This window comes from Notolepis coatsorum, assembly GCF_963971535.1.
Source record: "Notolepis coatsorum genome assembly, chromosome: 1".
NCBI classification, from domain to species: domain Eukaryota; kingdom Metazoa; phylum Chordata; class Actinopteri; order Aulopiformes; family Paralepididae; genus Notolepis; species Notolepis coatsorum.
This window is the reverse complement of record NC_140165.1, coordinates 169,884,582-169,911,949: the sequence shown is the minus strand read 5'-3', so window position 1 is coordinate 169,911,949 and position 27,368 is coordinate 169,884,582. Positions and strand designations below refer to the sequence as shown.

The 27,368-nt window shown below is 42.7% G+C and overlaps 1 protein-coding gene across 4 annotated transcripts in view; it reads left to right on the top strand.

The window, feature by feature from the left end:
• Positions 1-27,368, top strand: part of LOC311244718 (SAFB-like transcription modulator) — a 118,158-nt gene that overhangs the window by 5,205 nt on the left and 85,585 nt on the right. The gene's annotated exons all lie outside the window — the stretch shown is intronic.

Below are 27,368 nucleotides of genomic sequence, written 5' to 3'. Positions count from 1 at the left end.
AAATACATTTGCTATTGTTTGGTAAATTGGGTATTTTTAGTTACAATTAATCGATTGATTGATCGTTAATGTTATCTGATCGAGTAAGGAATGTACTTACAATTTGCAACCCTAGTTTTGGATTTTGACTGCACCAAGTTTAATTCCACCGGTCTCTAATGCTGTTGCAGTGGATGTCTCTACCACACACTCTCTCACCTCCTCCAGCCCAAGTCTCTTGCGGTTGTGAAGTTTTGACAGTCCAGTCAGATCACGCAATCAAGTATTTGTTGTGCTTTTTTTTTTACCTTTTTTTCTTTTCATGTCGACGTTCACACGCACAATATACGTATCAGGGCAGACGTTCCACTCTACTGGTTAAAGTTGCTTACTCGTGAGTAGGAATGCACGATATTGATTTTGACACCGATACGATAACTTTATGCTCCTTAAGCCGATAACCGATATCGATAACCGATATTTATTGTATTAAATTTTAATGTATATATATGTTTTTATCAATTTTTTTAAACTTTTTTTTCCAACATGAAACAAAACATATCACAATACAATAATAATAATACATAAAAAGACTTCCCAGGACAATAACTTAACACCAACTTAAATGTATATTCCTGTAGTTTTGACCTAACCAGACAACAGAAACAAAAGCCAAGACAACAGTTTTGACTGATAAGTGGTCTGCACACGGCGGGCGACAGACGTCGCCTGGCGATGCGATCGCCTGTTGCTCAACGACAATAGCTTGTCCCCCCACACCAGAGGCGACCGTCGCTCTGTCTAGCTGGGGGTCTGGTTATTTGTTTCCCCCCGGGAGATATAGGAGGACGGACCGCGGGGACCGGACGTCATGTTGTTGTGAAGTGAGCATATTAGCAGCTCTTCACCAGCACTAGCAGGTAGCTGTGTTGTGCGTTACGAGGGAATATTAACCTGTAAAACCCATATTGAGCTGGAATTAAACCACCATATACGAATACAACCTCTCCTCATTCTTCCTGACATTACTGCATGACTGATCGCTACAATACGTTCACTAGGCACCGATTGGACAAGTATTATTATGCAGCTGAGAGAGAATGTTTTTTTCACTGAAGACGCTGTTCTGTTCTCAACCATCATTTCTTTGGACAATAAACCGTATAAACCACATCAGCTGCAGCCTGGACATAACCCTTAGGAGTCTAACCTAAAGAGCTCCTCCTCCTGAGAATTTCCCCCCTTTTTTTTGTTACATAATATAAAATTACAGATTCATACCTTCAAAATAAGCCATCAATTGTCAAATTTGAGACGATAGTTTTCAATCAATGTCCTATCAAACATTCTGGTAAAATCCTAACACCTTTTCAGTATAGGACTTGAAGTAGATCCAAGTTCATTCAGCTATCTGATGAGAGAACTACACTCCCAGAATTCAATGTGATCATTGTCACTAGAACCATTTCACACCTGGAGCAAAGGCCCAGTCATTCCTTTGTTATTCCAGTGAATGGACCCAGCAGGAGGCCTAGCCTGTGTGTGTGTGTGTTTCTGTGTGTGTGTGTCTGTGTCTGTATTTACAGTACTGTACCATATCAAAAAAAAATAAGCAAACTAGACAGGGTACAAAATAGTCACACGCCCACCGCCACAGGCTTGTAGATATAATGTTTGGCCGTCATAAATTAAGGCCTGGGCGCCATCTGGCGGCCAACTAAATCCACTGCATGAGTCGGCATTAATATGATGCAGGGTGTAGCCTCCAGCTGAGCGAGAGAAATGTCGTGGGAGCGGGTGGAAGTTGCCCAATCTGGAACAATCTCCGGGGCTGCAGCTGGACCCTATTGGATGCGGGCGTGGTGAGTTGAAACGAAAGTGAAACTGTGTGTGTGTGTGAGATGCGCTCTGCTCACGAGATCAAGTTTGTAACATGAGACGCACATGAGATCTGTCTTCATCCGTTCTTTAGCCTACTACAAAAAAACCCTGCAATCGCGTTTTTGATTGTGCTCTGATATTTAATTTTGCATTTGATTTGACCAAATATGTGGAGGCATATTACCGGAGTAGCTCCCCCGGGTCCCCCCTCAAAATTAAGAAAAACAGGCGACAACATTAACGTTGACGAGTCAGTTGCTACCACCAGCACCACCGATAACACTGCACCTGCTACTAGCGTCGGTGTAGTTAGGAAATTTAACCAGAAATGGTACACATCTGATTCCGGGAAACCGCGAGAATGGCTTAAATTTGAGGGGGGGGGGGGTAAAGTTTTGTATACCATGTCGTGCCAAAGCAACGGATAAAAGAAAACGAAATTCATTTGTCATCGGGACGTCGGTGATGAAACTGGAAGCCATCCTGCTCCGACTGTTGACCAAGCTGTCAGAGTCGACTCTGGCTAAAATGCGGATACTATTCCGTAACGCCCACGCTATAGCGAAAAAATCAAGACCATACAGGGACTTGGATGTGCGAGTAAGTTTATTGTGTTTTTTTTATAACGTTAGTCCAGCATGTTCATATAGGTGTGTCGGCTTTCACTTTCAGCTAATTATGGTTGTAAAGCCTACCCAGTGGAATTGTTTACATAACAATGCATGATATTATATATTATTATATTATTATTCCATACAAGGCTGGATGCATTACAGACTCCGCTAACATCCCTTGTTGCCTTGTAGGTGGCAAGTATGGATTTGTTTATCTTGTTTGAAGTTGTTTTAATATGTTCTTTAATTCTTTTGCTTCCATATTGTAAATAAATTCGCAATAAATTATTTGCATTTAAAACTATTAACGCCGACTCATTCCTTCAGTCCACTCAAAATTAGGCTAATATTCCTTATGTTGTTTGTGATATTAATTGAAAATAGCATACGAGAGTATTATATAGTAATAATAACACATGGCGATATACTAAAAAGCTATTTATAATTTTTGGCTTGTAAAAGATCTGGATGGCTGGTAGTTTTTAAAATCTACCAGCCAAATGGCTGGTAAGTCAAAAAGTTAAGTTTGTTCCCTGAAACTAGACTAGATGTAAATGTAATGTGTAAATGTAAATGTGTGTGTGTGTGTGTGTCTGTGTGTGTGTGTGTGTCTGTGAAACATGTCTTGTACTCATTTACCTCACTAAATACAGCAATGTGTAACTAGATTTCAAGAGAGAGAGAGAGAGAGAGAGAGAGAGAGAGAGCGACATTTATAATAATTATATTATTAATTAGTTTTTTTACACACACACTAATAACATGATCATAACCAGAGAAAACAAGACCAAAGACAACTGGAATAGAATATCACACAATTTTATTAAAAACACATAGAGAATAATAATCAACAAGAAACATCAACTGTATCAATTGTATTGTACAATGAACAACCCTATATATCACCTTTGGATTACAATAGTAATACAAGGTGCCTCATATGATATTTGGCAGAGAGCGCGACCACAATGAATTTAGGCAAAATCTCCAAAAAAATAAAATTATGCACATGTATAAAAAAAAATAGGTGTCTCCTCATGGTTGTATCTGCCTGTTCTGTATCACACTAAGTGATATGTGAAAAAGCAGTTCCTGTCTGGAATGAGACAGAGGGCCACACCACATTCACCGCACTTCCAGGGGGTCTTCATCTTACAATGTACGCAAAACAGGCGGCCAGCCGTGGCCTTCTGGGATTTATCTGCCTGTTGCGTGATCGCAACAGGTAGGCCTGCCACGATAACACATTTTGCTGGGCGATTAATTGCCCCCGAAAATATCGCAATAAGCGATATTATTGCGACCGGTTAGAGAATTTTTTTGAGAAATTTATTTCCCAAAACGTTTATTTTGAAGCCCACCGCTCCGTCTTTTCCGGTGTTTAAGACTTTTATTTTGAAGCCCACCGACCGGACCGGAAGTATTGTTGTGATTATCCTAGCCGACAACTTGTCTCGTCCGGTTGTGTTTTTTTGTTTTAACGTTAGCTACTAACGTTAGATGCAGCAAAGGAGGAAGCGTCAAAGCAGTATTATAATAGAATAGCTGTGGTGCGTAGGCACTGCAGCACGACTCGAAAACGACCTGTTATAATAAATTAATTCATGTTTAACTTGTCCCCGTCTCCAGTCCTTTGACTAGCCCCACCCGTTCATTGTAAACAATGATGCATGTAATTGTATTAACGTTATTCTGTGTTATTCTAACGTTACACTACAAATAACGCTACTTGGTTAAAAGGAGCAACACTATTGAGAAATGTAGTTAAGCTATGTGGCCACGGAGCTCCTGTGCTGTGCTCTGTAGTAAAGCCAGCGGCCCGCCTCCCAACACGGACAGTGACTGACAAGGGGCACTGGTTCCGCCTCATTAAAACAAACGCGCAAATAGCAATTAATCGCGCCCGTCAAAATCATTGCATTCATTTAAATTATCGCGGCAATTAATCGATTTATTGCTTATCGCGGCAGGCCTAGCAACAGGTGAATGGTTCCTTGGTAGGCGGTCCACTGGTGCTGTGGGTAGATTGTCCACTGGCACCTGTACAACTGTGATGCCACACAGCTCAGCTACCAGCTCCTGCTGGAAGACCAGGTGGGTCATCGGCTGCACCTGCTGCTCTCTGCAGAGCTCCATGTGAAGAAGGTAGGAGTTAGTGGCGGCAATGTCCAGATAATGATAGAGCAAAGTCCTGTACCATCGCATGGTCTTGTGGTGTGCAGAGTAGTACTGGATGAGTTGGTCAGACAAATCAACGCCTCCCATGTACTTGTTGTACTCCAGGACAGGTGTTGGGCATGCAATGTTCTCAATGGACCAGGTCTCACTGCGCTTGTTTTTTATTCTCCTCAGCACAGTTTTTCCAGCGAATGACTCGTGGATTGTGGAGCAAACAGAGACTTCACGTGTGTCCATCCACTTCACAAAGACCAGTGGGCCATCACGTAGCCACCTGATGGTGCCCCTAGCATCCTTCTTTTTGAGAGCATTCACCTCTGTGCGGGGGCATTCTTTTCTGTTGTCTCTGTACGTTCCACATGCTCCGACACCCAGGCTATGCAGATCCCTGAAAAGCTTTGGACTTGTATAAAAGTTATCGACATACAAATGATATCCCTTGCCCATGGGTACTTGCTTGAGGTGTGCTGGCTTTATCAGGGACATGACAGAGTCATACGCCAGTCCAATGCCTGATTTGAACTTTGACTTCCCGCCGTAAACAGCAAAGTCCGAAGTGTAGCCATTGCTACTGTCAGCCAAAACAAAAAGTTTGAAGCCCCACTTCGTTCAGCTGGGGTGAGACGTCTGGATGGCATGACTGAATGACTGATTCTTGTAAACATGTGCTTTATATATTCAGTTCGGGCCATTGGCTCTTAATGACCATTGGCTCTGGTATTTCCATTTTCACAGAGAGAAAGAAAAGAAACACCATCTGCATACCTAATCATGGGCCATTGGCTCTGGTATTTCACTATAAGTGCTATATTTGCAATTGAAAACCACACCCACAACAGAGAGAGAGAGAGAGAGAGAGAGAGAGAGAGAGTATATGTGGTGTCTACAGTATATATGGTGTCTACAGTATATGCCTAATGTACTACATTTGTGTTCTATATATGCAACAATTCTCTGAGCATTTCCTGGCATTTTTTCAGACTACAACATCAATCCATTCATCTTTCCTTGTGACAATATTGTCTACCACTGTACTAGACTGTACAAGAAATTCCTTCTGTAATGTACTGATTTCTTTTGATTTCTCTGTTTGAGAGAGAGAGAGTGTGTGTGTGCAGGGGAGTAGCTGGGGGGGGGGGGGTGATGATTCCAAGGGCCCAGCAAATGCCCCAATTTTTTTTATAGATTGGGGGCCCCACATTTTTTAATAGATTGGGGGGCCCACAAATTGTTTCTTTCATGGGGCCCAGAATCTCCAGCTACGCCCCTGTGAGCTCACCATTCTACTCTAGAGAGCTGTCATTACCGTGATGCGCGCTTGAATGAACTGCGAGATAACTCATAACTCGTACACACACGCACTCTGTCTGCCATACAGTAGTTTATGTTGTTTTAGCGCGACGTGGGTATATACACGGGCGAGGATGAAAAGCATAAGACTACTTTTAATACATAAATTAACGTTCCGTCGGGTCCTGTGTATTCTCGAGAGAGAATGATAATAATAATGCAGGACCAGATTATATTATCAACGACAGACAGTGAGAAACACAACCCCCCCCTCTCGCGCTGAAGAATATGCATATTAGATCACTCAGTGATTAACACCTATGCGCTGTTGGTGTGTGCGCGCGTCCATGGATGTGACGCGCGATGTAGTTTTTATCGCAAATGGAGATTATTACAAGCATACCATCTAGCAAGAATTAAACGTATTTACAAGTCGTATTAGGTTTAGCAAGTTGGGGGACCTATACCTTACATGTTAAAGCACTAGAAATGGCCATTTTTCTATTTTTATCGATTTCTGAAAAGATGTCCTTTTTGAGCATTTATAGGGATTCGGATTTCTTTTGTTGTCCGCCGACGGGTTCAAAGCTCCAGCGTGACTCCTAAGGGTTTAAACTCTGTCAACATCCACAACTTATTTTGTTACCCGAGTACAAAAACATCTAGTAGGTGCATCGTGGCGCATTGTCAGTTAGTTAATGACAAGCGGCCACTAAACCTTAAGTTCTCCAACTAACGTTATTTATTTTTTATTGTTCCTGTTAATAATAATTAACATAAGTAGCATGGTAATAATATGTAGGTTATTGATCAATGAATGTATTGATACATTAATGGTGTACAAATGATACACCAGTAGAAGTCATGTTATTTCCTCATTGTCCTTTCAGTGTCGCGTGTCGCCTCAAAAAATAGGATCGAGGCGATTTTTAGCCAGGCGACAGAAATAGCTGCGCGACCGTCGCTTCAAAATCTCCTGCCGTGTGGGTTCTCCCATTCATAACAATGGAGACAATACAATTCTGTCGGTCGCCTCGCTAAAAAAATCGGTCGCCTGGCTAAAATCGCTCGCCGTGTGGGGACCCCTATAAAGTGACCATATTTATTTTTCCAAATGAAAATTCACAATCCGTCAACAACTTATAATACATCCAACCTAAGACGCTCAAAGCTTTTTTTTCTTCTTTCTTCAAAGCTGTCCGCCTTGAAAGAAAGGCTTTGAGTGGACACATAGCCTAGCAGGTCGCCTGCGGCATCACCACCGCTGCGATGGTGATAGAAGCCTACGACGACGGCGCGAGCACGCTTGTACCTATTGACGAGTCGTTTGCTAAATTAAAGAAGTTTGACAGAAATGACCCAAGGGCTCACGCCGCTAGCTTTTAAGCAGTCCTTGGTGGTGCAAATTAACCTGGCTACTACGGAGCAATAAGTGACTGCATATTCAACCAAGGGTTGCATCACAGCCATGAAAGGGGCTAGCTTTGCTTAGCTCCCTGCGTCGTCGCAGGCTTTTAAGTTAACACAATAACACACCATTGCAGCGGTGGTGATGCCGCAGGTGACCTGCTAGGTTGGATGTATCACAAGCCGCTGCACTTTTCCCTCCTCGTGGAACTTCTGCATTGCATTTATTACAAATAGCAAGCGAACTTTTCCCCTCTGAAACAATCCCCACTAGTGTCGCCATCTTTGTTGACATCCGCGCTGCTTTCAAGAAACTTACGTGGCTACGTCACAGCCAAGAAAGGGTTTGTGTAAAACGCCCTGTTCCTAAACCACACGCTATCAGTCGTACCACAGTACTGGCAAAACGGGAGGAGCCGACAGTCAAAACAAACGCACTTCATCCAAATTCACCCACACCGCATATTTTTTTACCAAAAAATATATTATATTATCGGAGCTATTATCGGCCCGATAATTATCGTGCATCCCTACTCGTGAGTAGTACGTTCGTTGATGAAGAAAAATAAGGTCCACAGCCGCTCCGGTGTAAAACAAAGATATCCAAATGGTTTATTTCTCTTCCACAGCGAAGTCTTTCTTTACAGAAGTGATCCCGAAGCAATTTTCCTAAATATTCACGTCACTACTACAAGGTAAGAAAACTGTGTTTTCCCAGTCTCCAAAATCACCGCCGACTCGACACATGAAAATTCCTCCTCACCTGAAAGCCGTAAATCAACTTGCCGGCTCTTTCCACAGCAAACCTGTAGGCAAGGCACCCTGGTCTAGAAATGCAGGCTTCAATCTATGTTGTTTAGTCTATCTGCTCAGCACTGTTTCAAGATGCACAATGAGCTCTTCTTCTTCTTCTTTTGAATTTCCGGCAGTGTAGACGCATCGTGGCGTATTACTGCCCTCCGCAGTTCTTTTGATGAGCTCTTCTTCTTCTTCTTCTTTTCCCGCAGTCTACTGGAATCCGTCATCTCCTACATTGTCCATTGGCGTGCAGCTAATGCTGCTACTTCCTGTCTGAGCCAGCGTTTCCGTTAGCCGGTAATTACCGGTTTTTGACCGGCAAAATCTGTTGAAGTCCGACATATTTAATCTCTCCGGTCATAGTGTCCGGTGAAAATAGTTCCCTCTGGGCACAGTTTGATTATTTGAATTGTATTTGGATGGGCTGGAGTTGGGTGGCCTATGCGATGAACGAAACAATCATTGCGTTTGTTGTCGTTGCTTCGCTCAGCGAGAGCTTGCTGCTGGATTTGCGGAAGGCATGCAGCTGCAGACCCACAGAACCCACCAGCTTTGCTGGCACAGTGCGGTCCCCAGACCTGGAAAGCTGCTCTGCGGGTCTGCAGCTGGATGCTTCTTGCAAACTAACTGCGACCGGCTCGCGCTGATAACAGCTTTCATTGTTGGACCGGCTGCTTGGTGGAGCAACGATGAAACGAATGTAATGAATCGTTCGTCGCATGGGCTATTTAATTTTGGCCTGTTTTGGTACGGTTCGGGTGGTCAAGTTGTGCTTGGAGGGAGTTGTTTTCACCGGACATTATGACCAGCACCAAGTCGTTGGGACTCGGAGGTGGAGATATACATCACGCAAACCCACGATAATGTTGCAGTCTCTCTCTGCAAAATTTCTCAGTTCTTCGCTTGATATAATTAATACAAATGTCCAATATAACGGAATTCGTTAGCTCATAAAAATGTGATTATAACAGACTGCTGTTTAGTGTCGGACCGACTGCCCACATACGCAGTCTATTTTATTTCAAGTCAGCAGCAGCACGGAGTATCGAGGGACTTATTTTATTTGGAATATATTAATGACTGTATACGCAAAAGTAGCCTATAGTTTTAAGTAATAATATTATAAATCTACATGCCTTGAGGATGACATTCTTTATTCAATTGTTTTAAAGCTCAATAAACTATGACCGGAATTAATCTCATTTGTCCGGTAGATTGAAATCTTGCAGGTCACGGAGACCGGCAACAATTTTTTCTAACGGAAACCCTGGTCTGAGCCCCCCTCTGCGAGACCCTCCTTGCCCCCTACAATCTTATCCTGGACTGCTTGGTCCCTCACAACCCCCTCATCCAATTCCCTGACCACCTCCTCCTATTTCAGAATTCAGACCTTCCATTCCCAAATGTTGAACCGCTATCCTAACAATCATCTTTACCCTATCTGTTCTACCCTTAGCCTCTGCCTATAGGGCTGGGCGATAAAATGATAACGATAACTATCGCGATAAATTATTTCCTCGAAATAAACATGAAACGTGGTCGCAAAGTTTCGATATATCGATTTTCCAAGCTTGGATATGAGCACACGCACTAACAACCAATCAGTGAAGGAGATGGCCGATAGCGGAAGGAGACACGGAGGTAGGACTCAGTAAACAAGGCTGGCTAGGGCTAATTAGCTTGCACGGCGCTATTTTACAGTTTACCTGCCGAGTTGGTGTGTGTTTTGAATTCTGAGGGTAACTGTTATAGTAGTGTGGGGTATACGGTGGACGTCGTTGCAATGAATTGGGCGGAACAGAGTATTTTAGGGTCATTTTTAGTACATTGTCATGAGATACTCCGTTCGGAAACGAGGCTGGCTAGGGCTAATTAGCTTGCACGGCACTATTTTACAGGTTACCTGCCGAGTTGGTGTGTGTTTTGAATTCTGAGGGTAACTGTTATAGTAGTGTGGGGTATACGGTGGACGTCGTTGCAATGAATTGGGCGGAACAGAGTATTTTAGGGTCATTTTTAGTACATTGTCATGAGATACTCCGCTTGCTTTGGCTAACTGCTAACGTGCGCGGACTGATGACGACATCAACTCGACTCTCGAGACATTCACAGCAGCAAAACAAGTCTATTAATAGCCCGTCCATCGGCGCCGGGCATAATAAGTTAATTAAACTTGACATTATATCGACGATAATTATCGATATCGAGTTATATGAAAATAATTTTATAATTTTATCGCGATAACGTTTTTGGCCATATCGCCCAGCCCTACTCTGCCATACCATTAACTACCCCAGCCACGAAGGCCACAATACCAAATTTCTCCTCCCTTACCCTCTCTCTATCCTCCTGCTCTACCCTCTCTGCCAAGTGCCCTTCTCCAACCCCCTGCACCCTATCTTGACTTCCCTGTCCTACCCTGCTAGCTGCCACAGCATACGATAACTTACCCTCCCTTCTCACTCTCTGAACCGCGACCTCCCTCTTCATCACCTCACACCAGGGTTAGAAATTAACATTTTTTTTCAAGGGCTTTTTTTGCCCCCCTTAATTGATTTTCGGGTTTTTTTTTTTGTATTTCGGGGGCACTGCATTTTTATGATAAACGGTAGGTGTGGGACGGTTCACAAAATGGACGGTTCGGTTCGTATCACGGTTTTGGGGGTCACGGTTTTCGGTTCGGTTCGATATACGTAATTTTTATTAAAAAAAAATAACACTCAAATCTAAACATGCTTCTCATTTATATATATAACTAGGCCTGCCGCGATAAGCAATAAATCGATTAATTGCCGCGATAATTAAAATGAATGCAATGATTTTGACGGGCGCGATTAATTGCTATTTGCGCGTTTGTTTTAATGAGGCGCAGTGCCCCTTGTCAGTCACTCTCCGTGTGGGTTGGCCGCTGGCGTTACTACAGAGCACAGCACGGGAGCTCCGTGGGGCAGTAGCAACGCCACATATTTAGCTTACCTACATTTCTCAATAGTGTTGCTCCTTTTAACCAAGTAGCGTTATTTGTAGTGTAACGTTAGAATAACACAGAATAACGTTAATACAATTACATGCATCATTGTTTACAATGAACGGGTGGGGCTAGTCAAAGCACTGGAGACGGGGACAAGTTAAACATGAATTAATTTATTATAACGGGTCGTTTTCGAGTCGTGCTGCAGTGCCTACGCACCACAGCTATTCTATTATATACGGCTTTGACGCGTCCTCCTCATCGTTGATTGCCTGTAGTAGCTGCATCTAACGTTAGTAGCTAACGTTAAAACTAAAAAACACAACCAGACGAGACAAGTTGTCGGCTAGGATAATCGCAACAATACTTCCGGTCCGGTCGGTGGGCTTCAAAATAAAAGTCTTAAACCGGAAAAGACGGAGCGGTGGGCTTCAAAATAAAAGTTTTGGGAAATAAATTTCTCAAATTTTTTTTTTAACCGGTCGCAATAATATCGCTTATCGCGATATTTTCGGGGGCAATTAATCGCCCAGCAAAATTTGTTATCGTGGCAGGCCTATATATAACCTTTTTATATATATATATATATATATATATATATATATATATATATATATATATATAAAAAGGTTTACAGTGTTACAGTGTTTACAGCCTTAAATAATGTTTGGCACACAAAGACCGAACTGACTGAAAAATATAGGCTACATTTGTCAAAGTATTAACTTAGTGCAAACAAACAATATGCTCAGCCAGCACTAGACTTTCCTTTCTATAATATAAACACAAAAAAACAATGTCAACCATGTTTAAATTCCCTGATTGTCAGTTCTTAATGGAAAGATTCGTTTTCTGCTTGAAATTATTATACATCTACATTTATTTAGATAACATTATTTAAATATTGAGTGCAACTGTGGTGGATTACGTAATTCGTTGAGTTGGAACTATCTATGGGTTGGCGCCGGGTCCCCACGGACATTTTAGCGTGTGGCACCTTCAGCTCCGGTAACTTTAGGAGGAGATCAAACATCAACAAGCAGCACGAAAGCGGGTTAAGCGGCAATAGTCCCGGTTGGAGTTAGTAAAACACAGTTGTATGTTAGCCTTCTTGGATGTTGAATAAACGCCTATCATTGTCTTTAAACACCCCGCCTCTCAGACTCTCATTCCCTCCTCTGCTAGCTTGTAGCTACGATAACATTTCATTGACTGTATTAGCTGGGGCTAGTGCTACCATAGTTAAAACGTGCGTTGTATTGTACAAACTGCTAACGCTATGGCAAGATGTGTGTATGCCTATGTAATGTTAATGGCTATGTTTTTAAAGTCGTAATGAAGATTGATTTAGATTGTGCTTGCCATTTGTACACAAACTGACTAGCACCTGGCTCAGCTGCAGTGCTGCTGCTGCAGCAGCCAGTGCTCACCTCCGCCAAATGATTTTTTTTATTTGCGCGTCATCTGAACCGTACGATACACAGACGCTCCATTACCGGATAAATATATATAATTAGTAAACTGTCGGGGGCATTTTGTGCCCCCCTTAACTGATTTTCGAGGGCATTTTGTCCATTTTCAAGGGCATTATGCCCCAAGCCCCCGTTAATTTCGAACCCTGCCTCACACCCCCTAAATGCTACACTATGCTCCCCACCACAACTACAACACTTCAGCTTCACTCCCTCTCAGGGAACAAAATAAGCACCCGCCAAGCGCCAATGGCGTGTAGATTTAAGGTTTGGCAACTAACAATGAGAGGTCTGCCCGCCACCTGGCGTGTAGTTCATATCGATACTCTTATTTTGATAATCCTGTGCGGGTCTCATTTCTGCCCCAAGCGCAGCTCCAGTCATAATATCTATGGCTCCGTCAGCTAGCAACGTTAGGTTCATATGATCATAGATATATATAGAACACTAGATAGCTTGCCCGCGCTGCTGGCCAATGGAGAGCGACGTCACTGAACCACCGCCATCTTGCGCAGGTCAGCCTTGAGTGAGAGTGAGTGAGCTGCACAGACAAAAATACTCATAACTCGCTGAAATATTGACGGATTTACAAACTGTTTGGTTTATTACAAGCATTATTAACGTGGCTATGATTAAAGCGGTTTGTAAAAAAAAACATCTTTAAATTTCTTTTTTATAAGTATGCAGTATCATAACTAGTGTTGTCACGATACTGGAATTTCGACTTCGATACGATACCTTGAAAAGTATCGATACTTCGATACCATTTCGATACCAAAAAATAAATAAATAAATAAATATATATATATATATATATATATATATATATTTTTTTTTAACAAATTTAGCTTTTGTTGCTGGTTGATTCTCCTCAGCTTCGAGTCTGGTACTATAAGAGAAGATAAATATAACACTTTTAAAACCCTTTGTTTATCTTTAGATCACACATTTAAAAATAACTGTTCATCTCACTTCAATCATTTTTATTGCAAATGCAGAACATGGTATTTTCTCAAGCAGACAGATGTAAACACTGTAATCTGTGTTGCATGTACCTCACAAACTGAACAGTTAGTAACAGTTTTTATTTAAAGATAACGAGAGCAAGCGAGAGAGAGAGAGAGGTATCGGTAGATAGAGAGAGAGAGAGAGAGGTAGCGGTAGAGAGAGAGAGAGAGAGAGAGAGAGCGAGAGAGAGAGAGAGAGGTAGCGGTAGATAGAGAGAGAGAGAGAGAGAGAGAGAGAGAGGTAGCGGTAGAGAGAGAGAGAGAGAGAGAGCGAGAGAGAGAGAGAGAGGTAGCGGTAGAGAGAGAGAGAGCGAGAGAGAGAGAGAGAGAGGTAGCAGTAGATGGAGAGAGACAGAGAGAGACAGAGAGGCTATGCTCGGAGCATTTTAGTAATGTTACATTTTCAACAAGATTGCTGCTATTTAAACACTTGGTGGAAACGGGGTAACGTTAACCTTATGTCGACTGTAGTATTGTATGACCTCGACATAACGTTTACACGTTAACGTTACTCCGTTTCCATGCAGTATTTATAACTGTGGCCAGCTAAGCTAAGGGGGCTAACTTTAGCTGGTAGCTGTAACGTTACAACGAAGCAGCTGTTGATATTATGCGCCATCAGTAGACAACGTATCATGTATTAAACTAGAGTTAATGGTTTAATGCTTCAGTCACAGTGACGTTGAAAGAGCAGCTGTCACGAACCTCTTTCATTTCTTTATGGAGATCGGCGCTGGCACTGCTATAACCGCTTGCAAATAGCATTGGGGCATTTGTAGCTTGTCCTTCGTTGTTTACTTGAAACCCGAAGTACCTCCAAACAGCACTTCTGCTGCTTTCTTTATCCACAAGCACAAGTTGCGGAGGCTCTGCATTTACCATCTTCAGCTAAAATGTTTGTTTACTAACTGAAGAAGACGGCTCTCTGTGACTCTGTGAGGGGGAGGGCTGGACTCGGAGGAGCCGGGGGGGCAAGCACGCTGAGCGCTCTGAACAGCGCGTCAACAACTTGCGGTAGAACACTCGCCAGCTGGTGGTACCGATACTGCAGAAAGTATCGGTACTTCGGGAAATGAGTATCGAAGCCTTTTTAAATATTCAGTATCGATATGTATCGATACTTCGATATTTTTGACAACACTAATCATAACTACATCTTTGATGTTTATAGCAAACCAACCCGTTTGTAAATCCGTCAATTATTTCAGCGAGTTAGGAGTATTTTTGTCTGTGCAGCTCACTCACTCTCACTCAAGGCTAAGGATGGGTACCTTTCACATTTGAACCGATACCGGTACCGGTACTCACAGGTACCGGTACCTGTGACCCAACGGTACCTTTTTTCGGTACTTTAGTCTCAAGAAATTAAATTTACCTACCCCAGTCATAAAAAAAAAATCCAAACTTCAAATAACTACAATTTCGACAGTTTTCGGCTTGTCATTGCTCCGACTGCTTTGTTGTAGAATCAAGTCAAATCCTAGGTAAGCATATATTGTGCGCGTGAATAAGTAAAAAAAAAATTAATTAAAATATTTTTTTTTATTTATTTTTTTTTATTTTTTTTTCGGTTTCTCACTTGATTCGATACTCGGTAGTACCGACGTGTTTCGGTTCGGTACCTCAAAAGTACCGAATTCGGTACCCATCCCTACTCAAGGCTGACCTGCGCAAGATGGCGGCGGTTCAGTGACGCTAGTGACTCCGCCTTAAGCTAGTGTTCTGCACCCCGACTCTGGAACTCCCTCCCCCAGTCCATCAGAAACTCCCCTACACTCTCCACCTTCAAAGCTCGCCTCAAAACCCACCTGTTCTCCCTTGCCTTCAACCCCCCCCACCCCTAAACCCCCCCCTCCCCTCCAACCTGATTGATATGTCTCCAGTCTTTTTATTTTTTTTTGTGCCATCAGGCTGTCTCCCCCGTTCCCCCCATGGTCTCATGTTCCTTTTGTTTTTGTTTCTTTGTTGTTTTGTTTTTGTTTTTGTTTCTTTGCTTTCGTTTCTTTGTTTGTACCCCTGCTCCCGACTACTGTCAGCGACTTCAGGGTTATTGAGAAGCGCTATATAAATTAAATGAATTATTATTATTATATCTATGCATATGATACTCTTATTTTGAAAAAGAAAAACGTGGCAACTCGACGAGTCATATCCGCCCAGTCCGTGCTATTGTCTGCGGTGCAGGTCGGTCAAGCAGAGGAGCAGCTACAAAGCAGTGCGGCTATTTTGCGATCGGAAATAAGTCTGTGGTTTTTTTTTTTCTCACAACGGGTCAAATGCATCTAACACGCTTTGCATCGTCGCCATTCCTTTATGCCCACATCGCCCGAAATGAACGCTACCTTAGCGTAAGCTAACAAGCTAATCCTGATCAGAGGCAGAGCCAGAGAACAGCAGACAGTGTGGACTGGGGAAAGGGTGTGTGTGCGTGCGTTTGGAAAAACGATGAAGTCAGTCAGGAGTATATTATAGTAAACTGAGGATGGACAGATAATGTTGATATTCAAATATAAAAAAGTTTCGAGAGGAGTGGAAGTTTGAAGACAGACTAGACTACAATATGATGCGGGGGTGGTGAGTTGAAACGGTGTGAATGAATGAAAACTTTATTTAACAGATTGCAGAATGGGTACAATACAGTACGGCTCAATACACACAATTGTTAAGGGGATGCAGACCATAGAAAGATGTTTGTCTTGTTTACATCAGGGTCCCCCATTGTGTGTGTGTGTCCCAACCAACCCCACTTCTATGTTTCAATAAATTATTTGCATTTAAAACTATTAACGCTGACTCATTCCTTCAGTCCACTCAAAATTATGCTAATATTCCTTATGTTGTTTATGATATTAATTGAAAATAGCATATGAGAGTATTATAGTAATAATAACACATGGCGATATACTAAAAAGCTATTTATAATTTTTGGCTGGTAAAAAATCTGCCTGGCTGGTAGTTTTTAAATCTACCAGCCAAATGGCTGGTAAGTCAAAAAGTTAAGTTTGTTCCCTGCTCCCTCTCCACACTCCCCATAGTCATGTTCCCCGCCACACCTAGCACACCTCTGCCCCTTCCTACACGTAATAGCTATATGGCCAAACTCCTGGCACCTATAACACCTAAGAGGACTCTGAACAAATTCCCTAACCCTAAACATCCTACGCCCTACAAACACCTCACTAGGAACAACCCCACCCTCAAACTTAATCACTACGGTCTCCGTCACTATCCTATCTGCTCCCCTCTTCATCCTTTCTGCACTCTTAACTATGCCATTATGCCCGTCCCCCTTTAACTCTTCCACCAGCTGCTCTACGCTATCCTCGACCGGTACCCCAGCTATCACCCCCTTACATCCCCCCTCCCTCTTCTCCCCTACTCTCGCTACCTTACTTATACCCACCCCACCAATGCTCCTCATCTTCCTAGCCCTCTCCACCTGCTCCTCACTACCACACCCTACGGCCAGATTCCCATCCCACAAAACTCTCGCATACTTTACCTCACCTAATTGCTCGACAATGAGTTTGGGCAACTCGAGCCTACCTACTTTCCTCACTCCCCTCTCCCCCTCAAGCCTAACCACTATATGAATCACTTCTGCAACATCATTTCCTCCACCCTCGCCTTCTGACCCACTTGAGCTATCGTCCCTCACTTTCTTCCTCTTGCTCCCTTTCCCCTCACTTACCTCCCTCTTCTTCTCCTCCTTCATCCACCCTTCTCCCCCCCTCTCCTCCCCCCTACTCTCCATATCGTCACCACCCGACCCCTTACCCTTGCCCTGGCTATTCTCGCCCCCATCGCCGTCGTTCCTCCCTGCCTGTTTCTTCCTCTTACTCTCCTTTCCCTCACTTACCCTCCTCTTCTTCCCCACCCTTTCCCATCCTTCTTTCTCACTCTCCTCCCCACTATACTCCATTCTGTCACAACCCGACTCCTTCCCTTTGCCCTGGCTATTCTCACCCCTATCGCTGTCTCTCCTTGCTTGCAGCTCCTTTTGAGCTCTCGCCAAGACCAAGTTATACTCGTCAAGGCTCAACGATTCCCACCACTTGTTGTCACTCCCCTTCATGTCGCCGTCGCCGATCAATCCCTTCACTGACTCTGACTCTTTCTCCACTGAAGACTTCTTCTTCTTCTTCTCACTCCCCCTCATGTCGAATTGTTGAATCCAATGAGCTCTTCTTCTTCTTATTTTGAATTTCTGGCAGTGTAGACGCATCGTGGCGTATTACTGCCCTCCGCAGTTCTTTTGATGAGCTCTTCTTCTTCTTCTTCTTCTTCTTCTTCTTCTTCTTCTTCTTCTTCTTCTTCTTCTCCTTCTCCTTCTTCTTCTTCTTCTTCTTCTTCTTCTTCTTCTTCTTCTTCTTCTTCTTCTTCTTCTTCTTCTTCTTCTTCTTCTTCTTCTTCTTCTTCTTCTTCTTCTTCTTCTTCTTCTTCTTCTTCTTCTTCTTCTTTTGAATTTCCTGCAGGCGTATTACTGCCCTCCTCAATTCTTATACTACGCTAGTGGTGTGCCATAGTTAGGCCTCTGATTGTTTTCCCTCTTCTTCTTCTCATCTTCAAAACACATTACTATCGACTATCTCCTTCTTCTCTGCTCCTCTTGCCTGTCCAATACTAATAAATACAATAACGCTATATCCTCTGGTACAACTCTGACACGTGCAGAAATGTCAGCACTGCCTCTGTGATCAGCTGGTGGTTCTCATTATCCATGCCAAAGAAAGATTTAAGAGAGAAGGAAGAGACTCCCAACTCTACCAGACTTTTATAAAAGATTTCCCTCTCTTTCCTATACCTTTCACATTCTAGGAAAACATGCCCGACAGTTTCAGTCTCTCCACATTCACACCGCCCATCTGGATGCTTTCCCACAATGCACAAGGTACTGTTCAACCCACAGTGTCCCAGCCTCAATCTACACATCTTCACCCTATCACTCCTAGACCCATATCCATCCACCTTGATTTTGACCCGAGGCTGCAGAGAGAAATAGTGCCTTCCCTTGGTCCCCCTTTCCCACTCAGCCTGCCACTCAGCCTCAACTCCTTTCTTTATCTTCTCTCTGAGTTCTACTCTTCCCATTGAGATGCCTATCTCTTCCTCCCTTCCCAGGCTCTGTTTGGCAAGGGAGTCAGCCATCTCATTTCCCGCAATTCCAGCATGCCCCGGAACCCAACAAAACTCCACTGACCAGCCTGCCTTCGCAATCCTATATAAAACCAACATTATTTCCTGAATGAGATCAGGGCGAGCTTTAGACCTACCTGCACTCAGAGCCATCAGTGCAGCAGCCGAGTCAGAACATATAATCACCTGGCTTGGTCCCACTTCCTCCACCCACCACAATGCCCAGAGAATGGCAAGCAACTCTGTCACAAATACAGAGCAGAGAGACTTGTTGAATATATATAGATACACAAATGTTCTAGAATGTTTGATTATGACATCATACTGTGACATCACGAATGCTCTAGAATGTTCCATTATGACATCGTACTGTGACATCACGAATGTTCTAGACGGTTCTATTATGACAAATAATACGGTTCAATGACTTTATCTAAATCCAATCAATATTCCTAATGCCGTTTCAATGTAAGGTTATAAAAATAAACATATAAACATTCATATAATACAATAACCTAAATATATAGCTTTGGCTCCTCTACAATACGCAAGAGGATTTGACTTGATTCAACAACAAAGCAGTCGGGGCAATGGCAAGCCGAAAACGGTCGAAAGTGTAGTTATTTGAAGTTTGGATTTTTTTGTAGATTGTAGATAACATTTTTAGAGACTAAAGTACCGAAAAAGGGTACCGTTGGGTACCGGTATCGATTCACAGGTACCGGTACCGTATCGGTTCAAATGTGAACGGTACCCATCCCTAGTATTTATGCTTTATTATGGACAGGACAGTCAGAGAGAGGAAATTTCATTTTAAACCTTTATTTATACTCGTGAAAGCACTGAGGTTTCCCTCATTTACAGTGATGACGAGTTAACAAAGGACACAAATATCATAACAGTTATTAATTACAATTACTACAATGATGGATTAAAAACAATTACATGATTCAGTACATAGGTCAAGTGCAATGCCTTTAAACTCCATGAATGACGGGAATGCTCCAAGCTTTGGAGTCTGTTGCAGGGTATTCCATGTGTATGGAGCATTGTAGGAGAAGGCAGACTTTCCAAGCTCAGACCGAACTCGAGGCACCCTGAGCACAAGCCGATCATTCGAACGAGTTTGGTAGGTGACAGCACTCCAGACCAACAAAGATGTAATATAAGGTGAAAGTTTGCCAATAATTGCTTTGTAGATAAAAAGATACCCATGATAACTACGTCGCAACGAGAGAGATGGCCAGCCTACCCTCTCATACAAAAGACAATGGTGAGTATCATATTTGTCACCCGTAATAAATCTTAGGGCGGAGTGGTAGGCAGAATCCAAAGGACTTAATGTAGACGCAGACGCATGCCTGTAAATGACATCACCATAGTCCAATATTGACAAAAAAACAGCCTGTACAATTATTTTCCTACAGAACATAGGAAAACTAGCGTGGTTACCGTACAAGAAACCAATCTTTTGCCGTAATTTTGTAGCTAGGTTATCTATATGGAATTTAAAAGAAAGTTTATCATCCAGCCATATACCAAGATATTTATACTCACTAACTCTTTCAATATACAAACCATTTGCTGTTGTTAGGTGTAGCATGTCATAATCTATAACCCTGGCTCTAGAAAACATCATAGACTTGGTTTTACTAGCATTAAGCACTAACTTGAGCTTAGCTAGAGCATTTTGGAGAGTGTCAAACGCAAGCTGCAGGTTCACAATAGCTTCCTGAACAGTATCCGCAATGCAGTAGACAACTGTATCATCCGCATAAAGATGAGCCTGACAACCTGCTAGTGCTGAAAGACTAGAAACAATATCATTAATATAGATTGTAAAGAGGACCGGCCCCAATACCGAACCCTGTGGTACACCCTTAGACAATGGCAGGAAATCAGATTGAAAGTTACCTGAATTCACAGATTGACACCTTGAAGATAAATAGTCCTGAAACCAAGCACAAGCGGCTTTATCCAGGCCAATGCTAGCTAGACTATTCAAAAGCAAGTGATGGTCTACTGCAGTGGTTCTCAAACTGTGGTACGCGTACCACTAGTGGTACTTGGTGGTACTGCTGGTGGTACTTGAAAACATTTCCAAAAAAGCTAAATTTTTATTTTTTTTGCAGTCAGGCCACTGAACTTAGAAGCAGGCCAGGTCAGTGTTTCTGGTTGCGGCAGCGCGATAGTTAGATAATCTATAATCTATGATCATAACCATTTATTTTTAGATTTCTTGTAATGTCAGATAAAAAATGAAATACTCCTACTTTTCTGAAAAGAGTTGGTGTTAAATCTGACATTACAAAAAATCCATCAAAATATGTGTTTCTGCTAATCATTGACACATGCCTAGCCTGTAATAATCCCCCCCAGAAAAATTTACTTTGCATTTGATATATTGTAAATATTTTACTTTTTGTGTTTTTTTTAACAATAATTTGTGATGCCATCACACAAACTGGCATTTAAAGGGTAAAAATTTAAAAATGTATTGAATATGTGTTTTCTTTTCTTTTTTACAATAATTTGTGATGCCCATCACAAACACTGGCATTTAAAGGGTAAAAATTAAAAGAATCCTGCACCAGAATGCAGGAAATTAAGTTTTTGTAACAAAATAATTGTGTGTGTGTGAGAGAGAATGACGGACAATTGCTTGCTGTGTGAGAGAGAGAGAGAGAGAGAGTGAGAGAGTGAGAGAGAGAGAGAGATAGATAGAGAGAGAATTAAGTACATTTGCTGAAATACAGTTCTTAATTTTCCCACTTGCTATGTGAGAATGTTAGTTATTATGTTCTCAATGCCCCTTGCATTGTATGAGTTGTGTGGAAGCGTTTGCTAGTTCTAGTGCTATCCCTTTGTACATTGTGGCTGTGTCTGACAAAAGTTAACAATAAATAATGGTATTAGGAATACATTTGCCTCCTGCGTGAACTGTGCATAGCTGAATAGACTGTATTTTAACGCCGGTCATATGGTGGTACTTGGAGAGCCAGCTACGTTCTCAGGTGGTACTTGGTGTAAAAAGTTTGAGAACCACTGGTCTACTGTATCAAACGCCTTTGAGAGGTCTACAAAGAGAACTGCACAATGCTTCCCATTGTCCAGGGCTGAAACAATGTCATTAGTGACCAAAGTAACAGCTGTAATAGTACTATGATTTGCATGAAACCTGATTGGTGAGTACTTAGCACTGAGCAACTTGAGAAAAAGGTTTTTAATTGGTTGTTTACCAAGGTCTCCAGTGCTTTGGCTAGGCATGATAGTTTGGAGATAGGACGATAGTTATCCATCTTATCCCTATCCCCCCCTTTATGCAAGGGGAGCACCTTGGCAGATTTCCAAACTTGCGGGACTATGCCAGATGCAATAGAAAGGTTAAAGATGTGTGACAATGGCTCACAAATGACAGGGGCTGCCAGTTTTATTTAAAAATAGTCTAAATTGTCCACACCAGTAGAACACTTAGGGTCTATGGATTGCAAGATATTGAGAGTTTCACTAGATGAAAATGGCTGGAAGGAAAATGTAGGTACACACGAGGCATGATCGAAGATTGGGCTAGGGTCAGAGTCAACATTCAGTGGAGCCAGCCCAGTAGACAACCTGTCAAAAAAGTACCCAGCCTCAATGAAGTGTTTATTGAAAGCAAGACAAATTTCCTGAGGATCCGAGATTTTACAATCAGCCACATTAATACACAATGGCAATGTAGCAGGGTTCTTTTTTGGCCTTGTATACTGCACCCCAGAATTTAGCTGGGTTAGAGTAGGAATTCGAGACTAAGTCTAAAAAGTAATCAGATTTAGCCTTCCTCACAGCTGCAGTAGTTCTATTTCTAAGTTGTCTGAAGGAAAGCCAGTCTTGCGTATCCCCAGTGCGTCTAGCACGTGACCACGCAGAGTTCCGCTCAGAAAATAATGCTGACAGCTCACTTGAGAACCACGGTGCCACCCTATCCTTAATCCTAGTCCTTTTATAAGGAGCATGTTTATCTACAAAGCAATTAAATGTCTTTATAAAAGAATCCAGTGCAGCTTGCACATTATCAGACCCTGCTAAACATAGACTATTATTAGTAGCAATGTCCTCCAAAAAGGTTTGGGGGTTAAAGATTTAAAGATTTCTCCTTTGAACAATACGTGGTCTTGATTTCAGCAGCTTTGTGGATCTAACACAGACCGTAGGACAATGATCACTAATGCCTAAATCAAAAACACCACTAGCAGAGATCCTGTCACATCTGTTAGAAAATATCAAGTCAATGAGAGTGGATTTAGCATGATCTTTAGGGTTTGGTCTAGTGCTCTGAGTAATCAACTGAGTAAGGCAGAGGTTACCACTCACCTGCTTCAGGTAACTAGAAGCAGCATTTCGCCAGTCCAAGTTAAAATCACCCAGCACTAGCATCTCTGAATTAGAATACAATGACAGTATATCCATAATTTTATCAGTAGCACTAGCCTCAGCTTTGGGAGGCCTATAGACACCAATCAAAACTAAAGAGTTACAAGGCCCCAAATCAAACTTCAGCACAAGTAATTCGAAACACTTTGGAACTGTGATGGTATTCAATACTGAAACAGACAAACAGGATTTTACATACATTGCAACCCCACCCCCTCTGCCAGCTCGCTTCTATATAAATTATACTGCTGTAAAGCTGCAGATGAGTCATTGTCAGATTTTTTTAACCAGGTTTCCGATAAAACCAGAACATCAGGATCAGCCTGAGATACTAAAATGTTCAGATGGTCTAACTTATGTTGTTGAAGGAGGCTTCGTATGTTTAAATGGATTAGGCCAAGCCCTTTCCTATCCTTGAAGGCAGATGGGCTGTTCAGACTAACTGTGGCAGAGACTATCATTAGGTACAGAGGTTATGGGAACAGGAACCTGAGACAAGGTGTACATATCTCAAATTTTTAAGATCCACCAGGTTACTCCTGACCACACCCCTCTCTTCTACATAACTGCGCCTACCATAGGCTTGGGCGGTATAACTTTTTTCATACCGTTATACCTTGATTATCTAATACCCCGGTATACGGTATATGACGGTATGACTTTCATTATCATCGGGGGGGGGGGGGCAACGGTGTTACCAAGTAAACAAATCACAGAGATGGCCAGTTCTCCCGCAGCATGCTAGTGCTAACGTTAAGCTCTCAGAATGGTAGCAGTTCTCCCGCAGCATGCTAGTGCTAACGTTAAGCTCTCAGAATGGTAGCAGTTCTCCCGCAGCATCCTAGTGCTAACGTTAAGCTCTCAGAATGGTAGCAGTTCGCCTGCAGCATCCTAGTGCTAACGTTTAGCTCTCAGAATGGTAGCAGTTCTCCCGCAGCATCCTAGTGCTAACGTTAAGCTCTCAGAATGGTAGCAGTTCGCCTGCAGCATGCTAGTGCTAACGTTAAGCTCTCAGAATGGTAGCAGTTCTCCCGCAGCATGCTAGTGCTAACGTTAAGCTCTCAGAATGGTAGCAGTTCTCCCGCAGCATCCTAGTGCTAACGTTAAGCTCTCAGAATGGTAGCAGTTCTCCCGCAGCATCCTAGTGCTAACGTTAAGCTCTCAGAATGGTAGCAGTTCTCCCGCAGCATGCTAGTGCTAACGTTAAGCTCTCAGAATGGTAGCAGTTCTCCCGCAGCATCCTACACACAACAACAACACACTCTCGTTACCACAACGCTTTACGGTATTTTCACAGCACTGTCGCAACATTACCGTAAAGTAGGGGTGGACGGTATAAACGGTATACGGTATAACCGGTATGAATTTGCTCTACGGTATGGATTTTGACTATACCGTGCAGGGCTGTACGCTAAGCTTTTTCACTAGGGGCACACTTGCCCCTAAATGAGAAATTTAGGGGCAAAGAATATTTTTTAGGGGCAAATTTTTAAATAACTATTTTACCATTATAGTAGGGCTGGGCGATATGGCCTCTAAATGATATTGCGATATTTTTTGGCCATATCACGATACACAATATATATCGCAATATTTTGACATTTCCTAAAGCACTTAAAAATGCTTGATTTAACCCTTTGATGCATACAGTCACGCCAATATGATGATTATAATAAGTCCCTGCAACATATGTTTGCATTATTAAACCATGAAGATGCTTTAAAAAATTATTTAATGAAAATGTACTAAGAGTAGTCTACTGACACACTAATAAAAAAAATTATTTACATCTAAGACTATTTATATAAAAACTCTTGGGTGCCCTTTTTTTGCACAGTACTGTGTTTTCTATCCACTTTAGCCAAACACACACACACACACACATCGTCTAAGCTGCCGTAGGTGATGACGTCACACTCGAATGTAAACAGGACGAGTCTAACACGGAGATGGAAAGTCACAGTGGATGATATACAGAAACGAATAACTAATAAATATGAAGTTATGTTTAAACTTCTGTTAAGCGTTGTCACTTGTCAATATAACCCACCCCCTTTCCTCACTTTTCCACCGTCCCTGCTTCACTCGGGACCACCAGCTAACGTTAGCCTATAGCTCCGCCGTCCCTGCTTCACTCGGGGGTGAAATGAAGGGGTGAAATCACTATTCGCAAGCTTGCGAGTAGATATAATTTTTCATTCGCACCGGCCAAATTAGGGGGCAATTTGCGACGATCTCGTCGCAGCGTACAGGCCTGCCGTGTAACCGGTAGAGCAGCTCTAAAATAGCAATGACGTCGTCGTCATGTAACCACAGCGCGACTATTTCAATCGCATTTGCCCCTAAAAATAGATAGAATTAGTCATAGATAATAGATATGTGCAAACTGGAAAAAGTTATTTAGGAGGCTTCGCGCAGTGGGCGCACTTGGGCGTGTCAACACGCAATTGTCATTTCATAATAAACACATATCACCGCGGCGCACAGCAAGTTTCAATTTCAGTTCCTGGCATTTTTAACCAGTGGAGAAAGGTAAGAGATCTTACCTATCGTTTTTCTTATATGAATTATTCTACGTTAATAAAACATACCTGGTGATCAACTACAGTTTGCTGTAAACATTATGATGTGTGTAGTGTTATGATAACGACAGCTGCAGCGGGAGGAAGGCTGCAGCAGTGGATTTGCGAAATAGCATGCAGCTGCAGAGCCGCAGAGCCAGGGGCTCTTTCAGGTCTGGTCACAGGCCGCTCAACAGCGCCCCCCCACCCAACGGCTGAATTGCCCTGAATTGACCTGAAAGAGCCCCTGGCTCTGCGGCTCTGCAGCTACATATGCTTCTAGCAAAATCCAGCATCCAGCCCTGCTGTTTGCAATGGGAGCAGCACGGAGTCTCGACTCGGGACTTATTTTATTTGGAATATAATTACTTTATACGCAAAAGTAGCCTAGTTTTAAGTTAAAATATTATAAATCTACATGCCTTGAGGATGTCATTCTTTATATAGCTTGCCTATCAGGCAAAAAAAATTATTCTAACGGAAACACTGATACCGTGATATATACCGTTACCGTCTATGCTTCAAATTATACAGTGATATAAATTTTAGATCATACCGTCCACCCCTACCGTAAAGCCTGAACACCGTTGTGATCATACACAACAGTTAGCTCTCAGAATAGCCAGTTAGCCCGCAGCACCAGCAACGGTAAGCGTGTCTCATTTAATTTCACCCACTGAAGCGGGGTTCCCCTCTTCCTCCTCCTCCTCCTGTGTGTAGACAACCAGCTCTGCATGGCTCGCTCCACTAGTGAGGACTGGTCTCGCCCTCTGCTGGCGCGTGTGTGCACTACAACAAAACTCCGTTTTGACGGTATTGATTTTCAATACCGTCTGTATTTCGAAATACCCTGGTATACCGTAATACCGTCATACCGCCCAAGCCTAGCCTACCACGCAACAAACCATCACATACAACAGAGATATTTTTAGGAGTAGGTCCATCAATAGGGCTTTTATCCGCCTGATCTCTGGGAGTGGCTTTAAAAACATGGACACAAGGAACTATGAGATGGATCGGACTCACCCCATTTCAGGCCACATCCACTGTTCTATGTTTCCGGACCAGTTCCCTACTCCCACTCACTGCGGATCTCATTGTGTGAAGAGATGGGGGAACACATGTCCTGGGCCGCATTCGAACCCCGAACGTTGTGATCGTATGCGTCTTTAACACATTGGGCGTCGGGCACGGTTAGAAATAAAAAAATAATAATTTCAAGGCTTTTTTTGCCCCCCTTAACACTTTGTGCGCCATTCACGTTGTACAACGGGTTTCAAGTTCATGCAAATTCTGCCAGATCACGGCGTACGACGTTATTGTGATCATATTTCATATTTTCGACATGCAGGGCTGTACACTGCGACGAGATGATCGCGAATTGCCCCTTTAATTGGCCGTTGCGATTGGTAAATATTATCTGGGGGCGGGCTTGCGAGTAGTGCTTTCAAGCCTTGCATTCGCATTTCACTCCTAAATTATCCAAGGCGTGTGATGACGCGATGACGTCACTCACGCGAGCTGAGCAGTGAGCACTCAGCAGGTATGATCAGCGGGAACAATCGACTGAGCACTCACTCTGATAGACTGGCTGACTGTCTGATTCATTTAGCTATGAAGAAAAGTAAAGTTAGTATTGCTTCATATTTTCGACGCGTTCG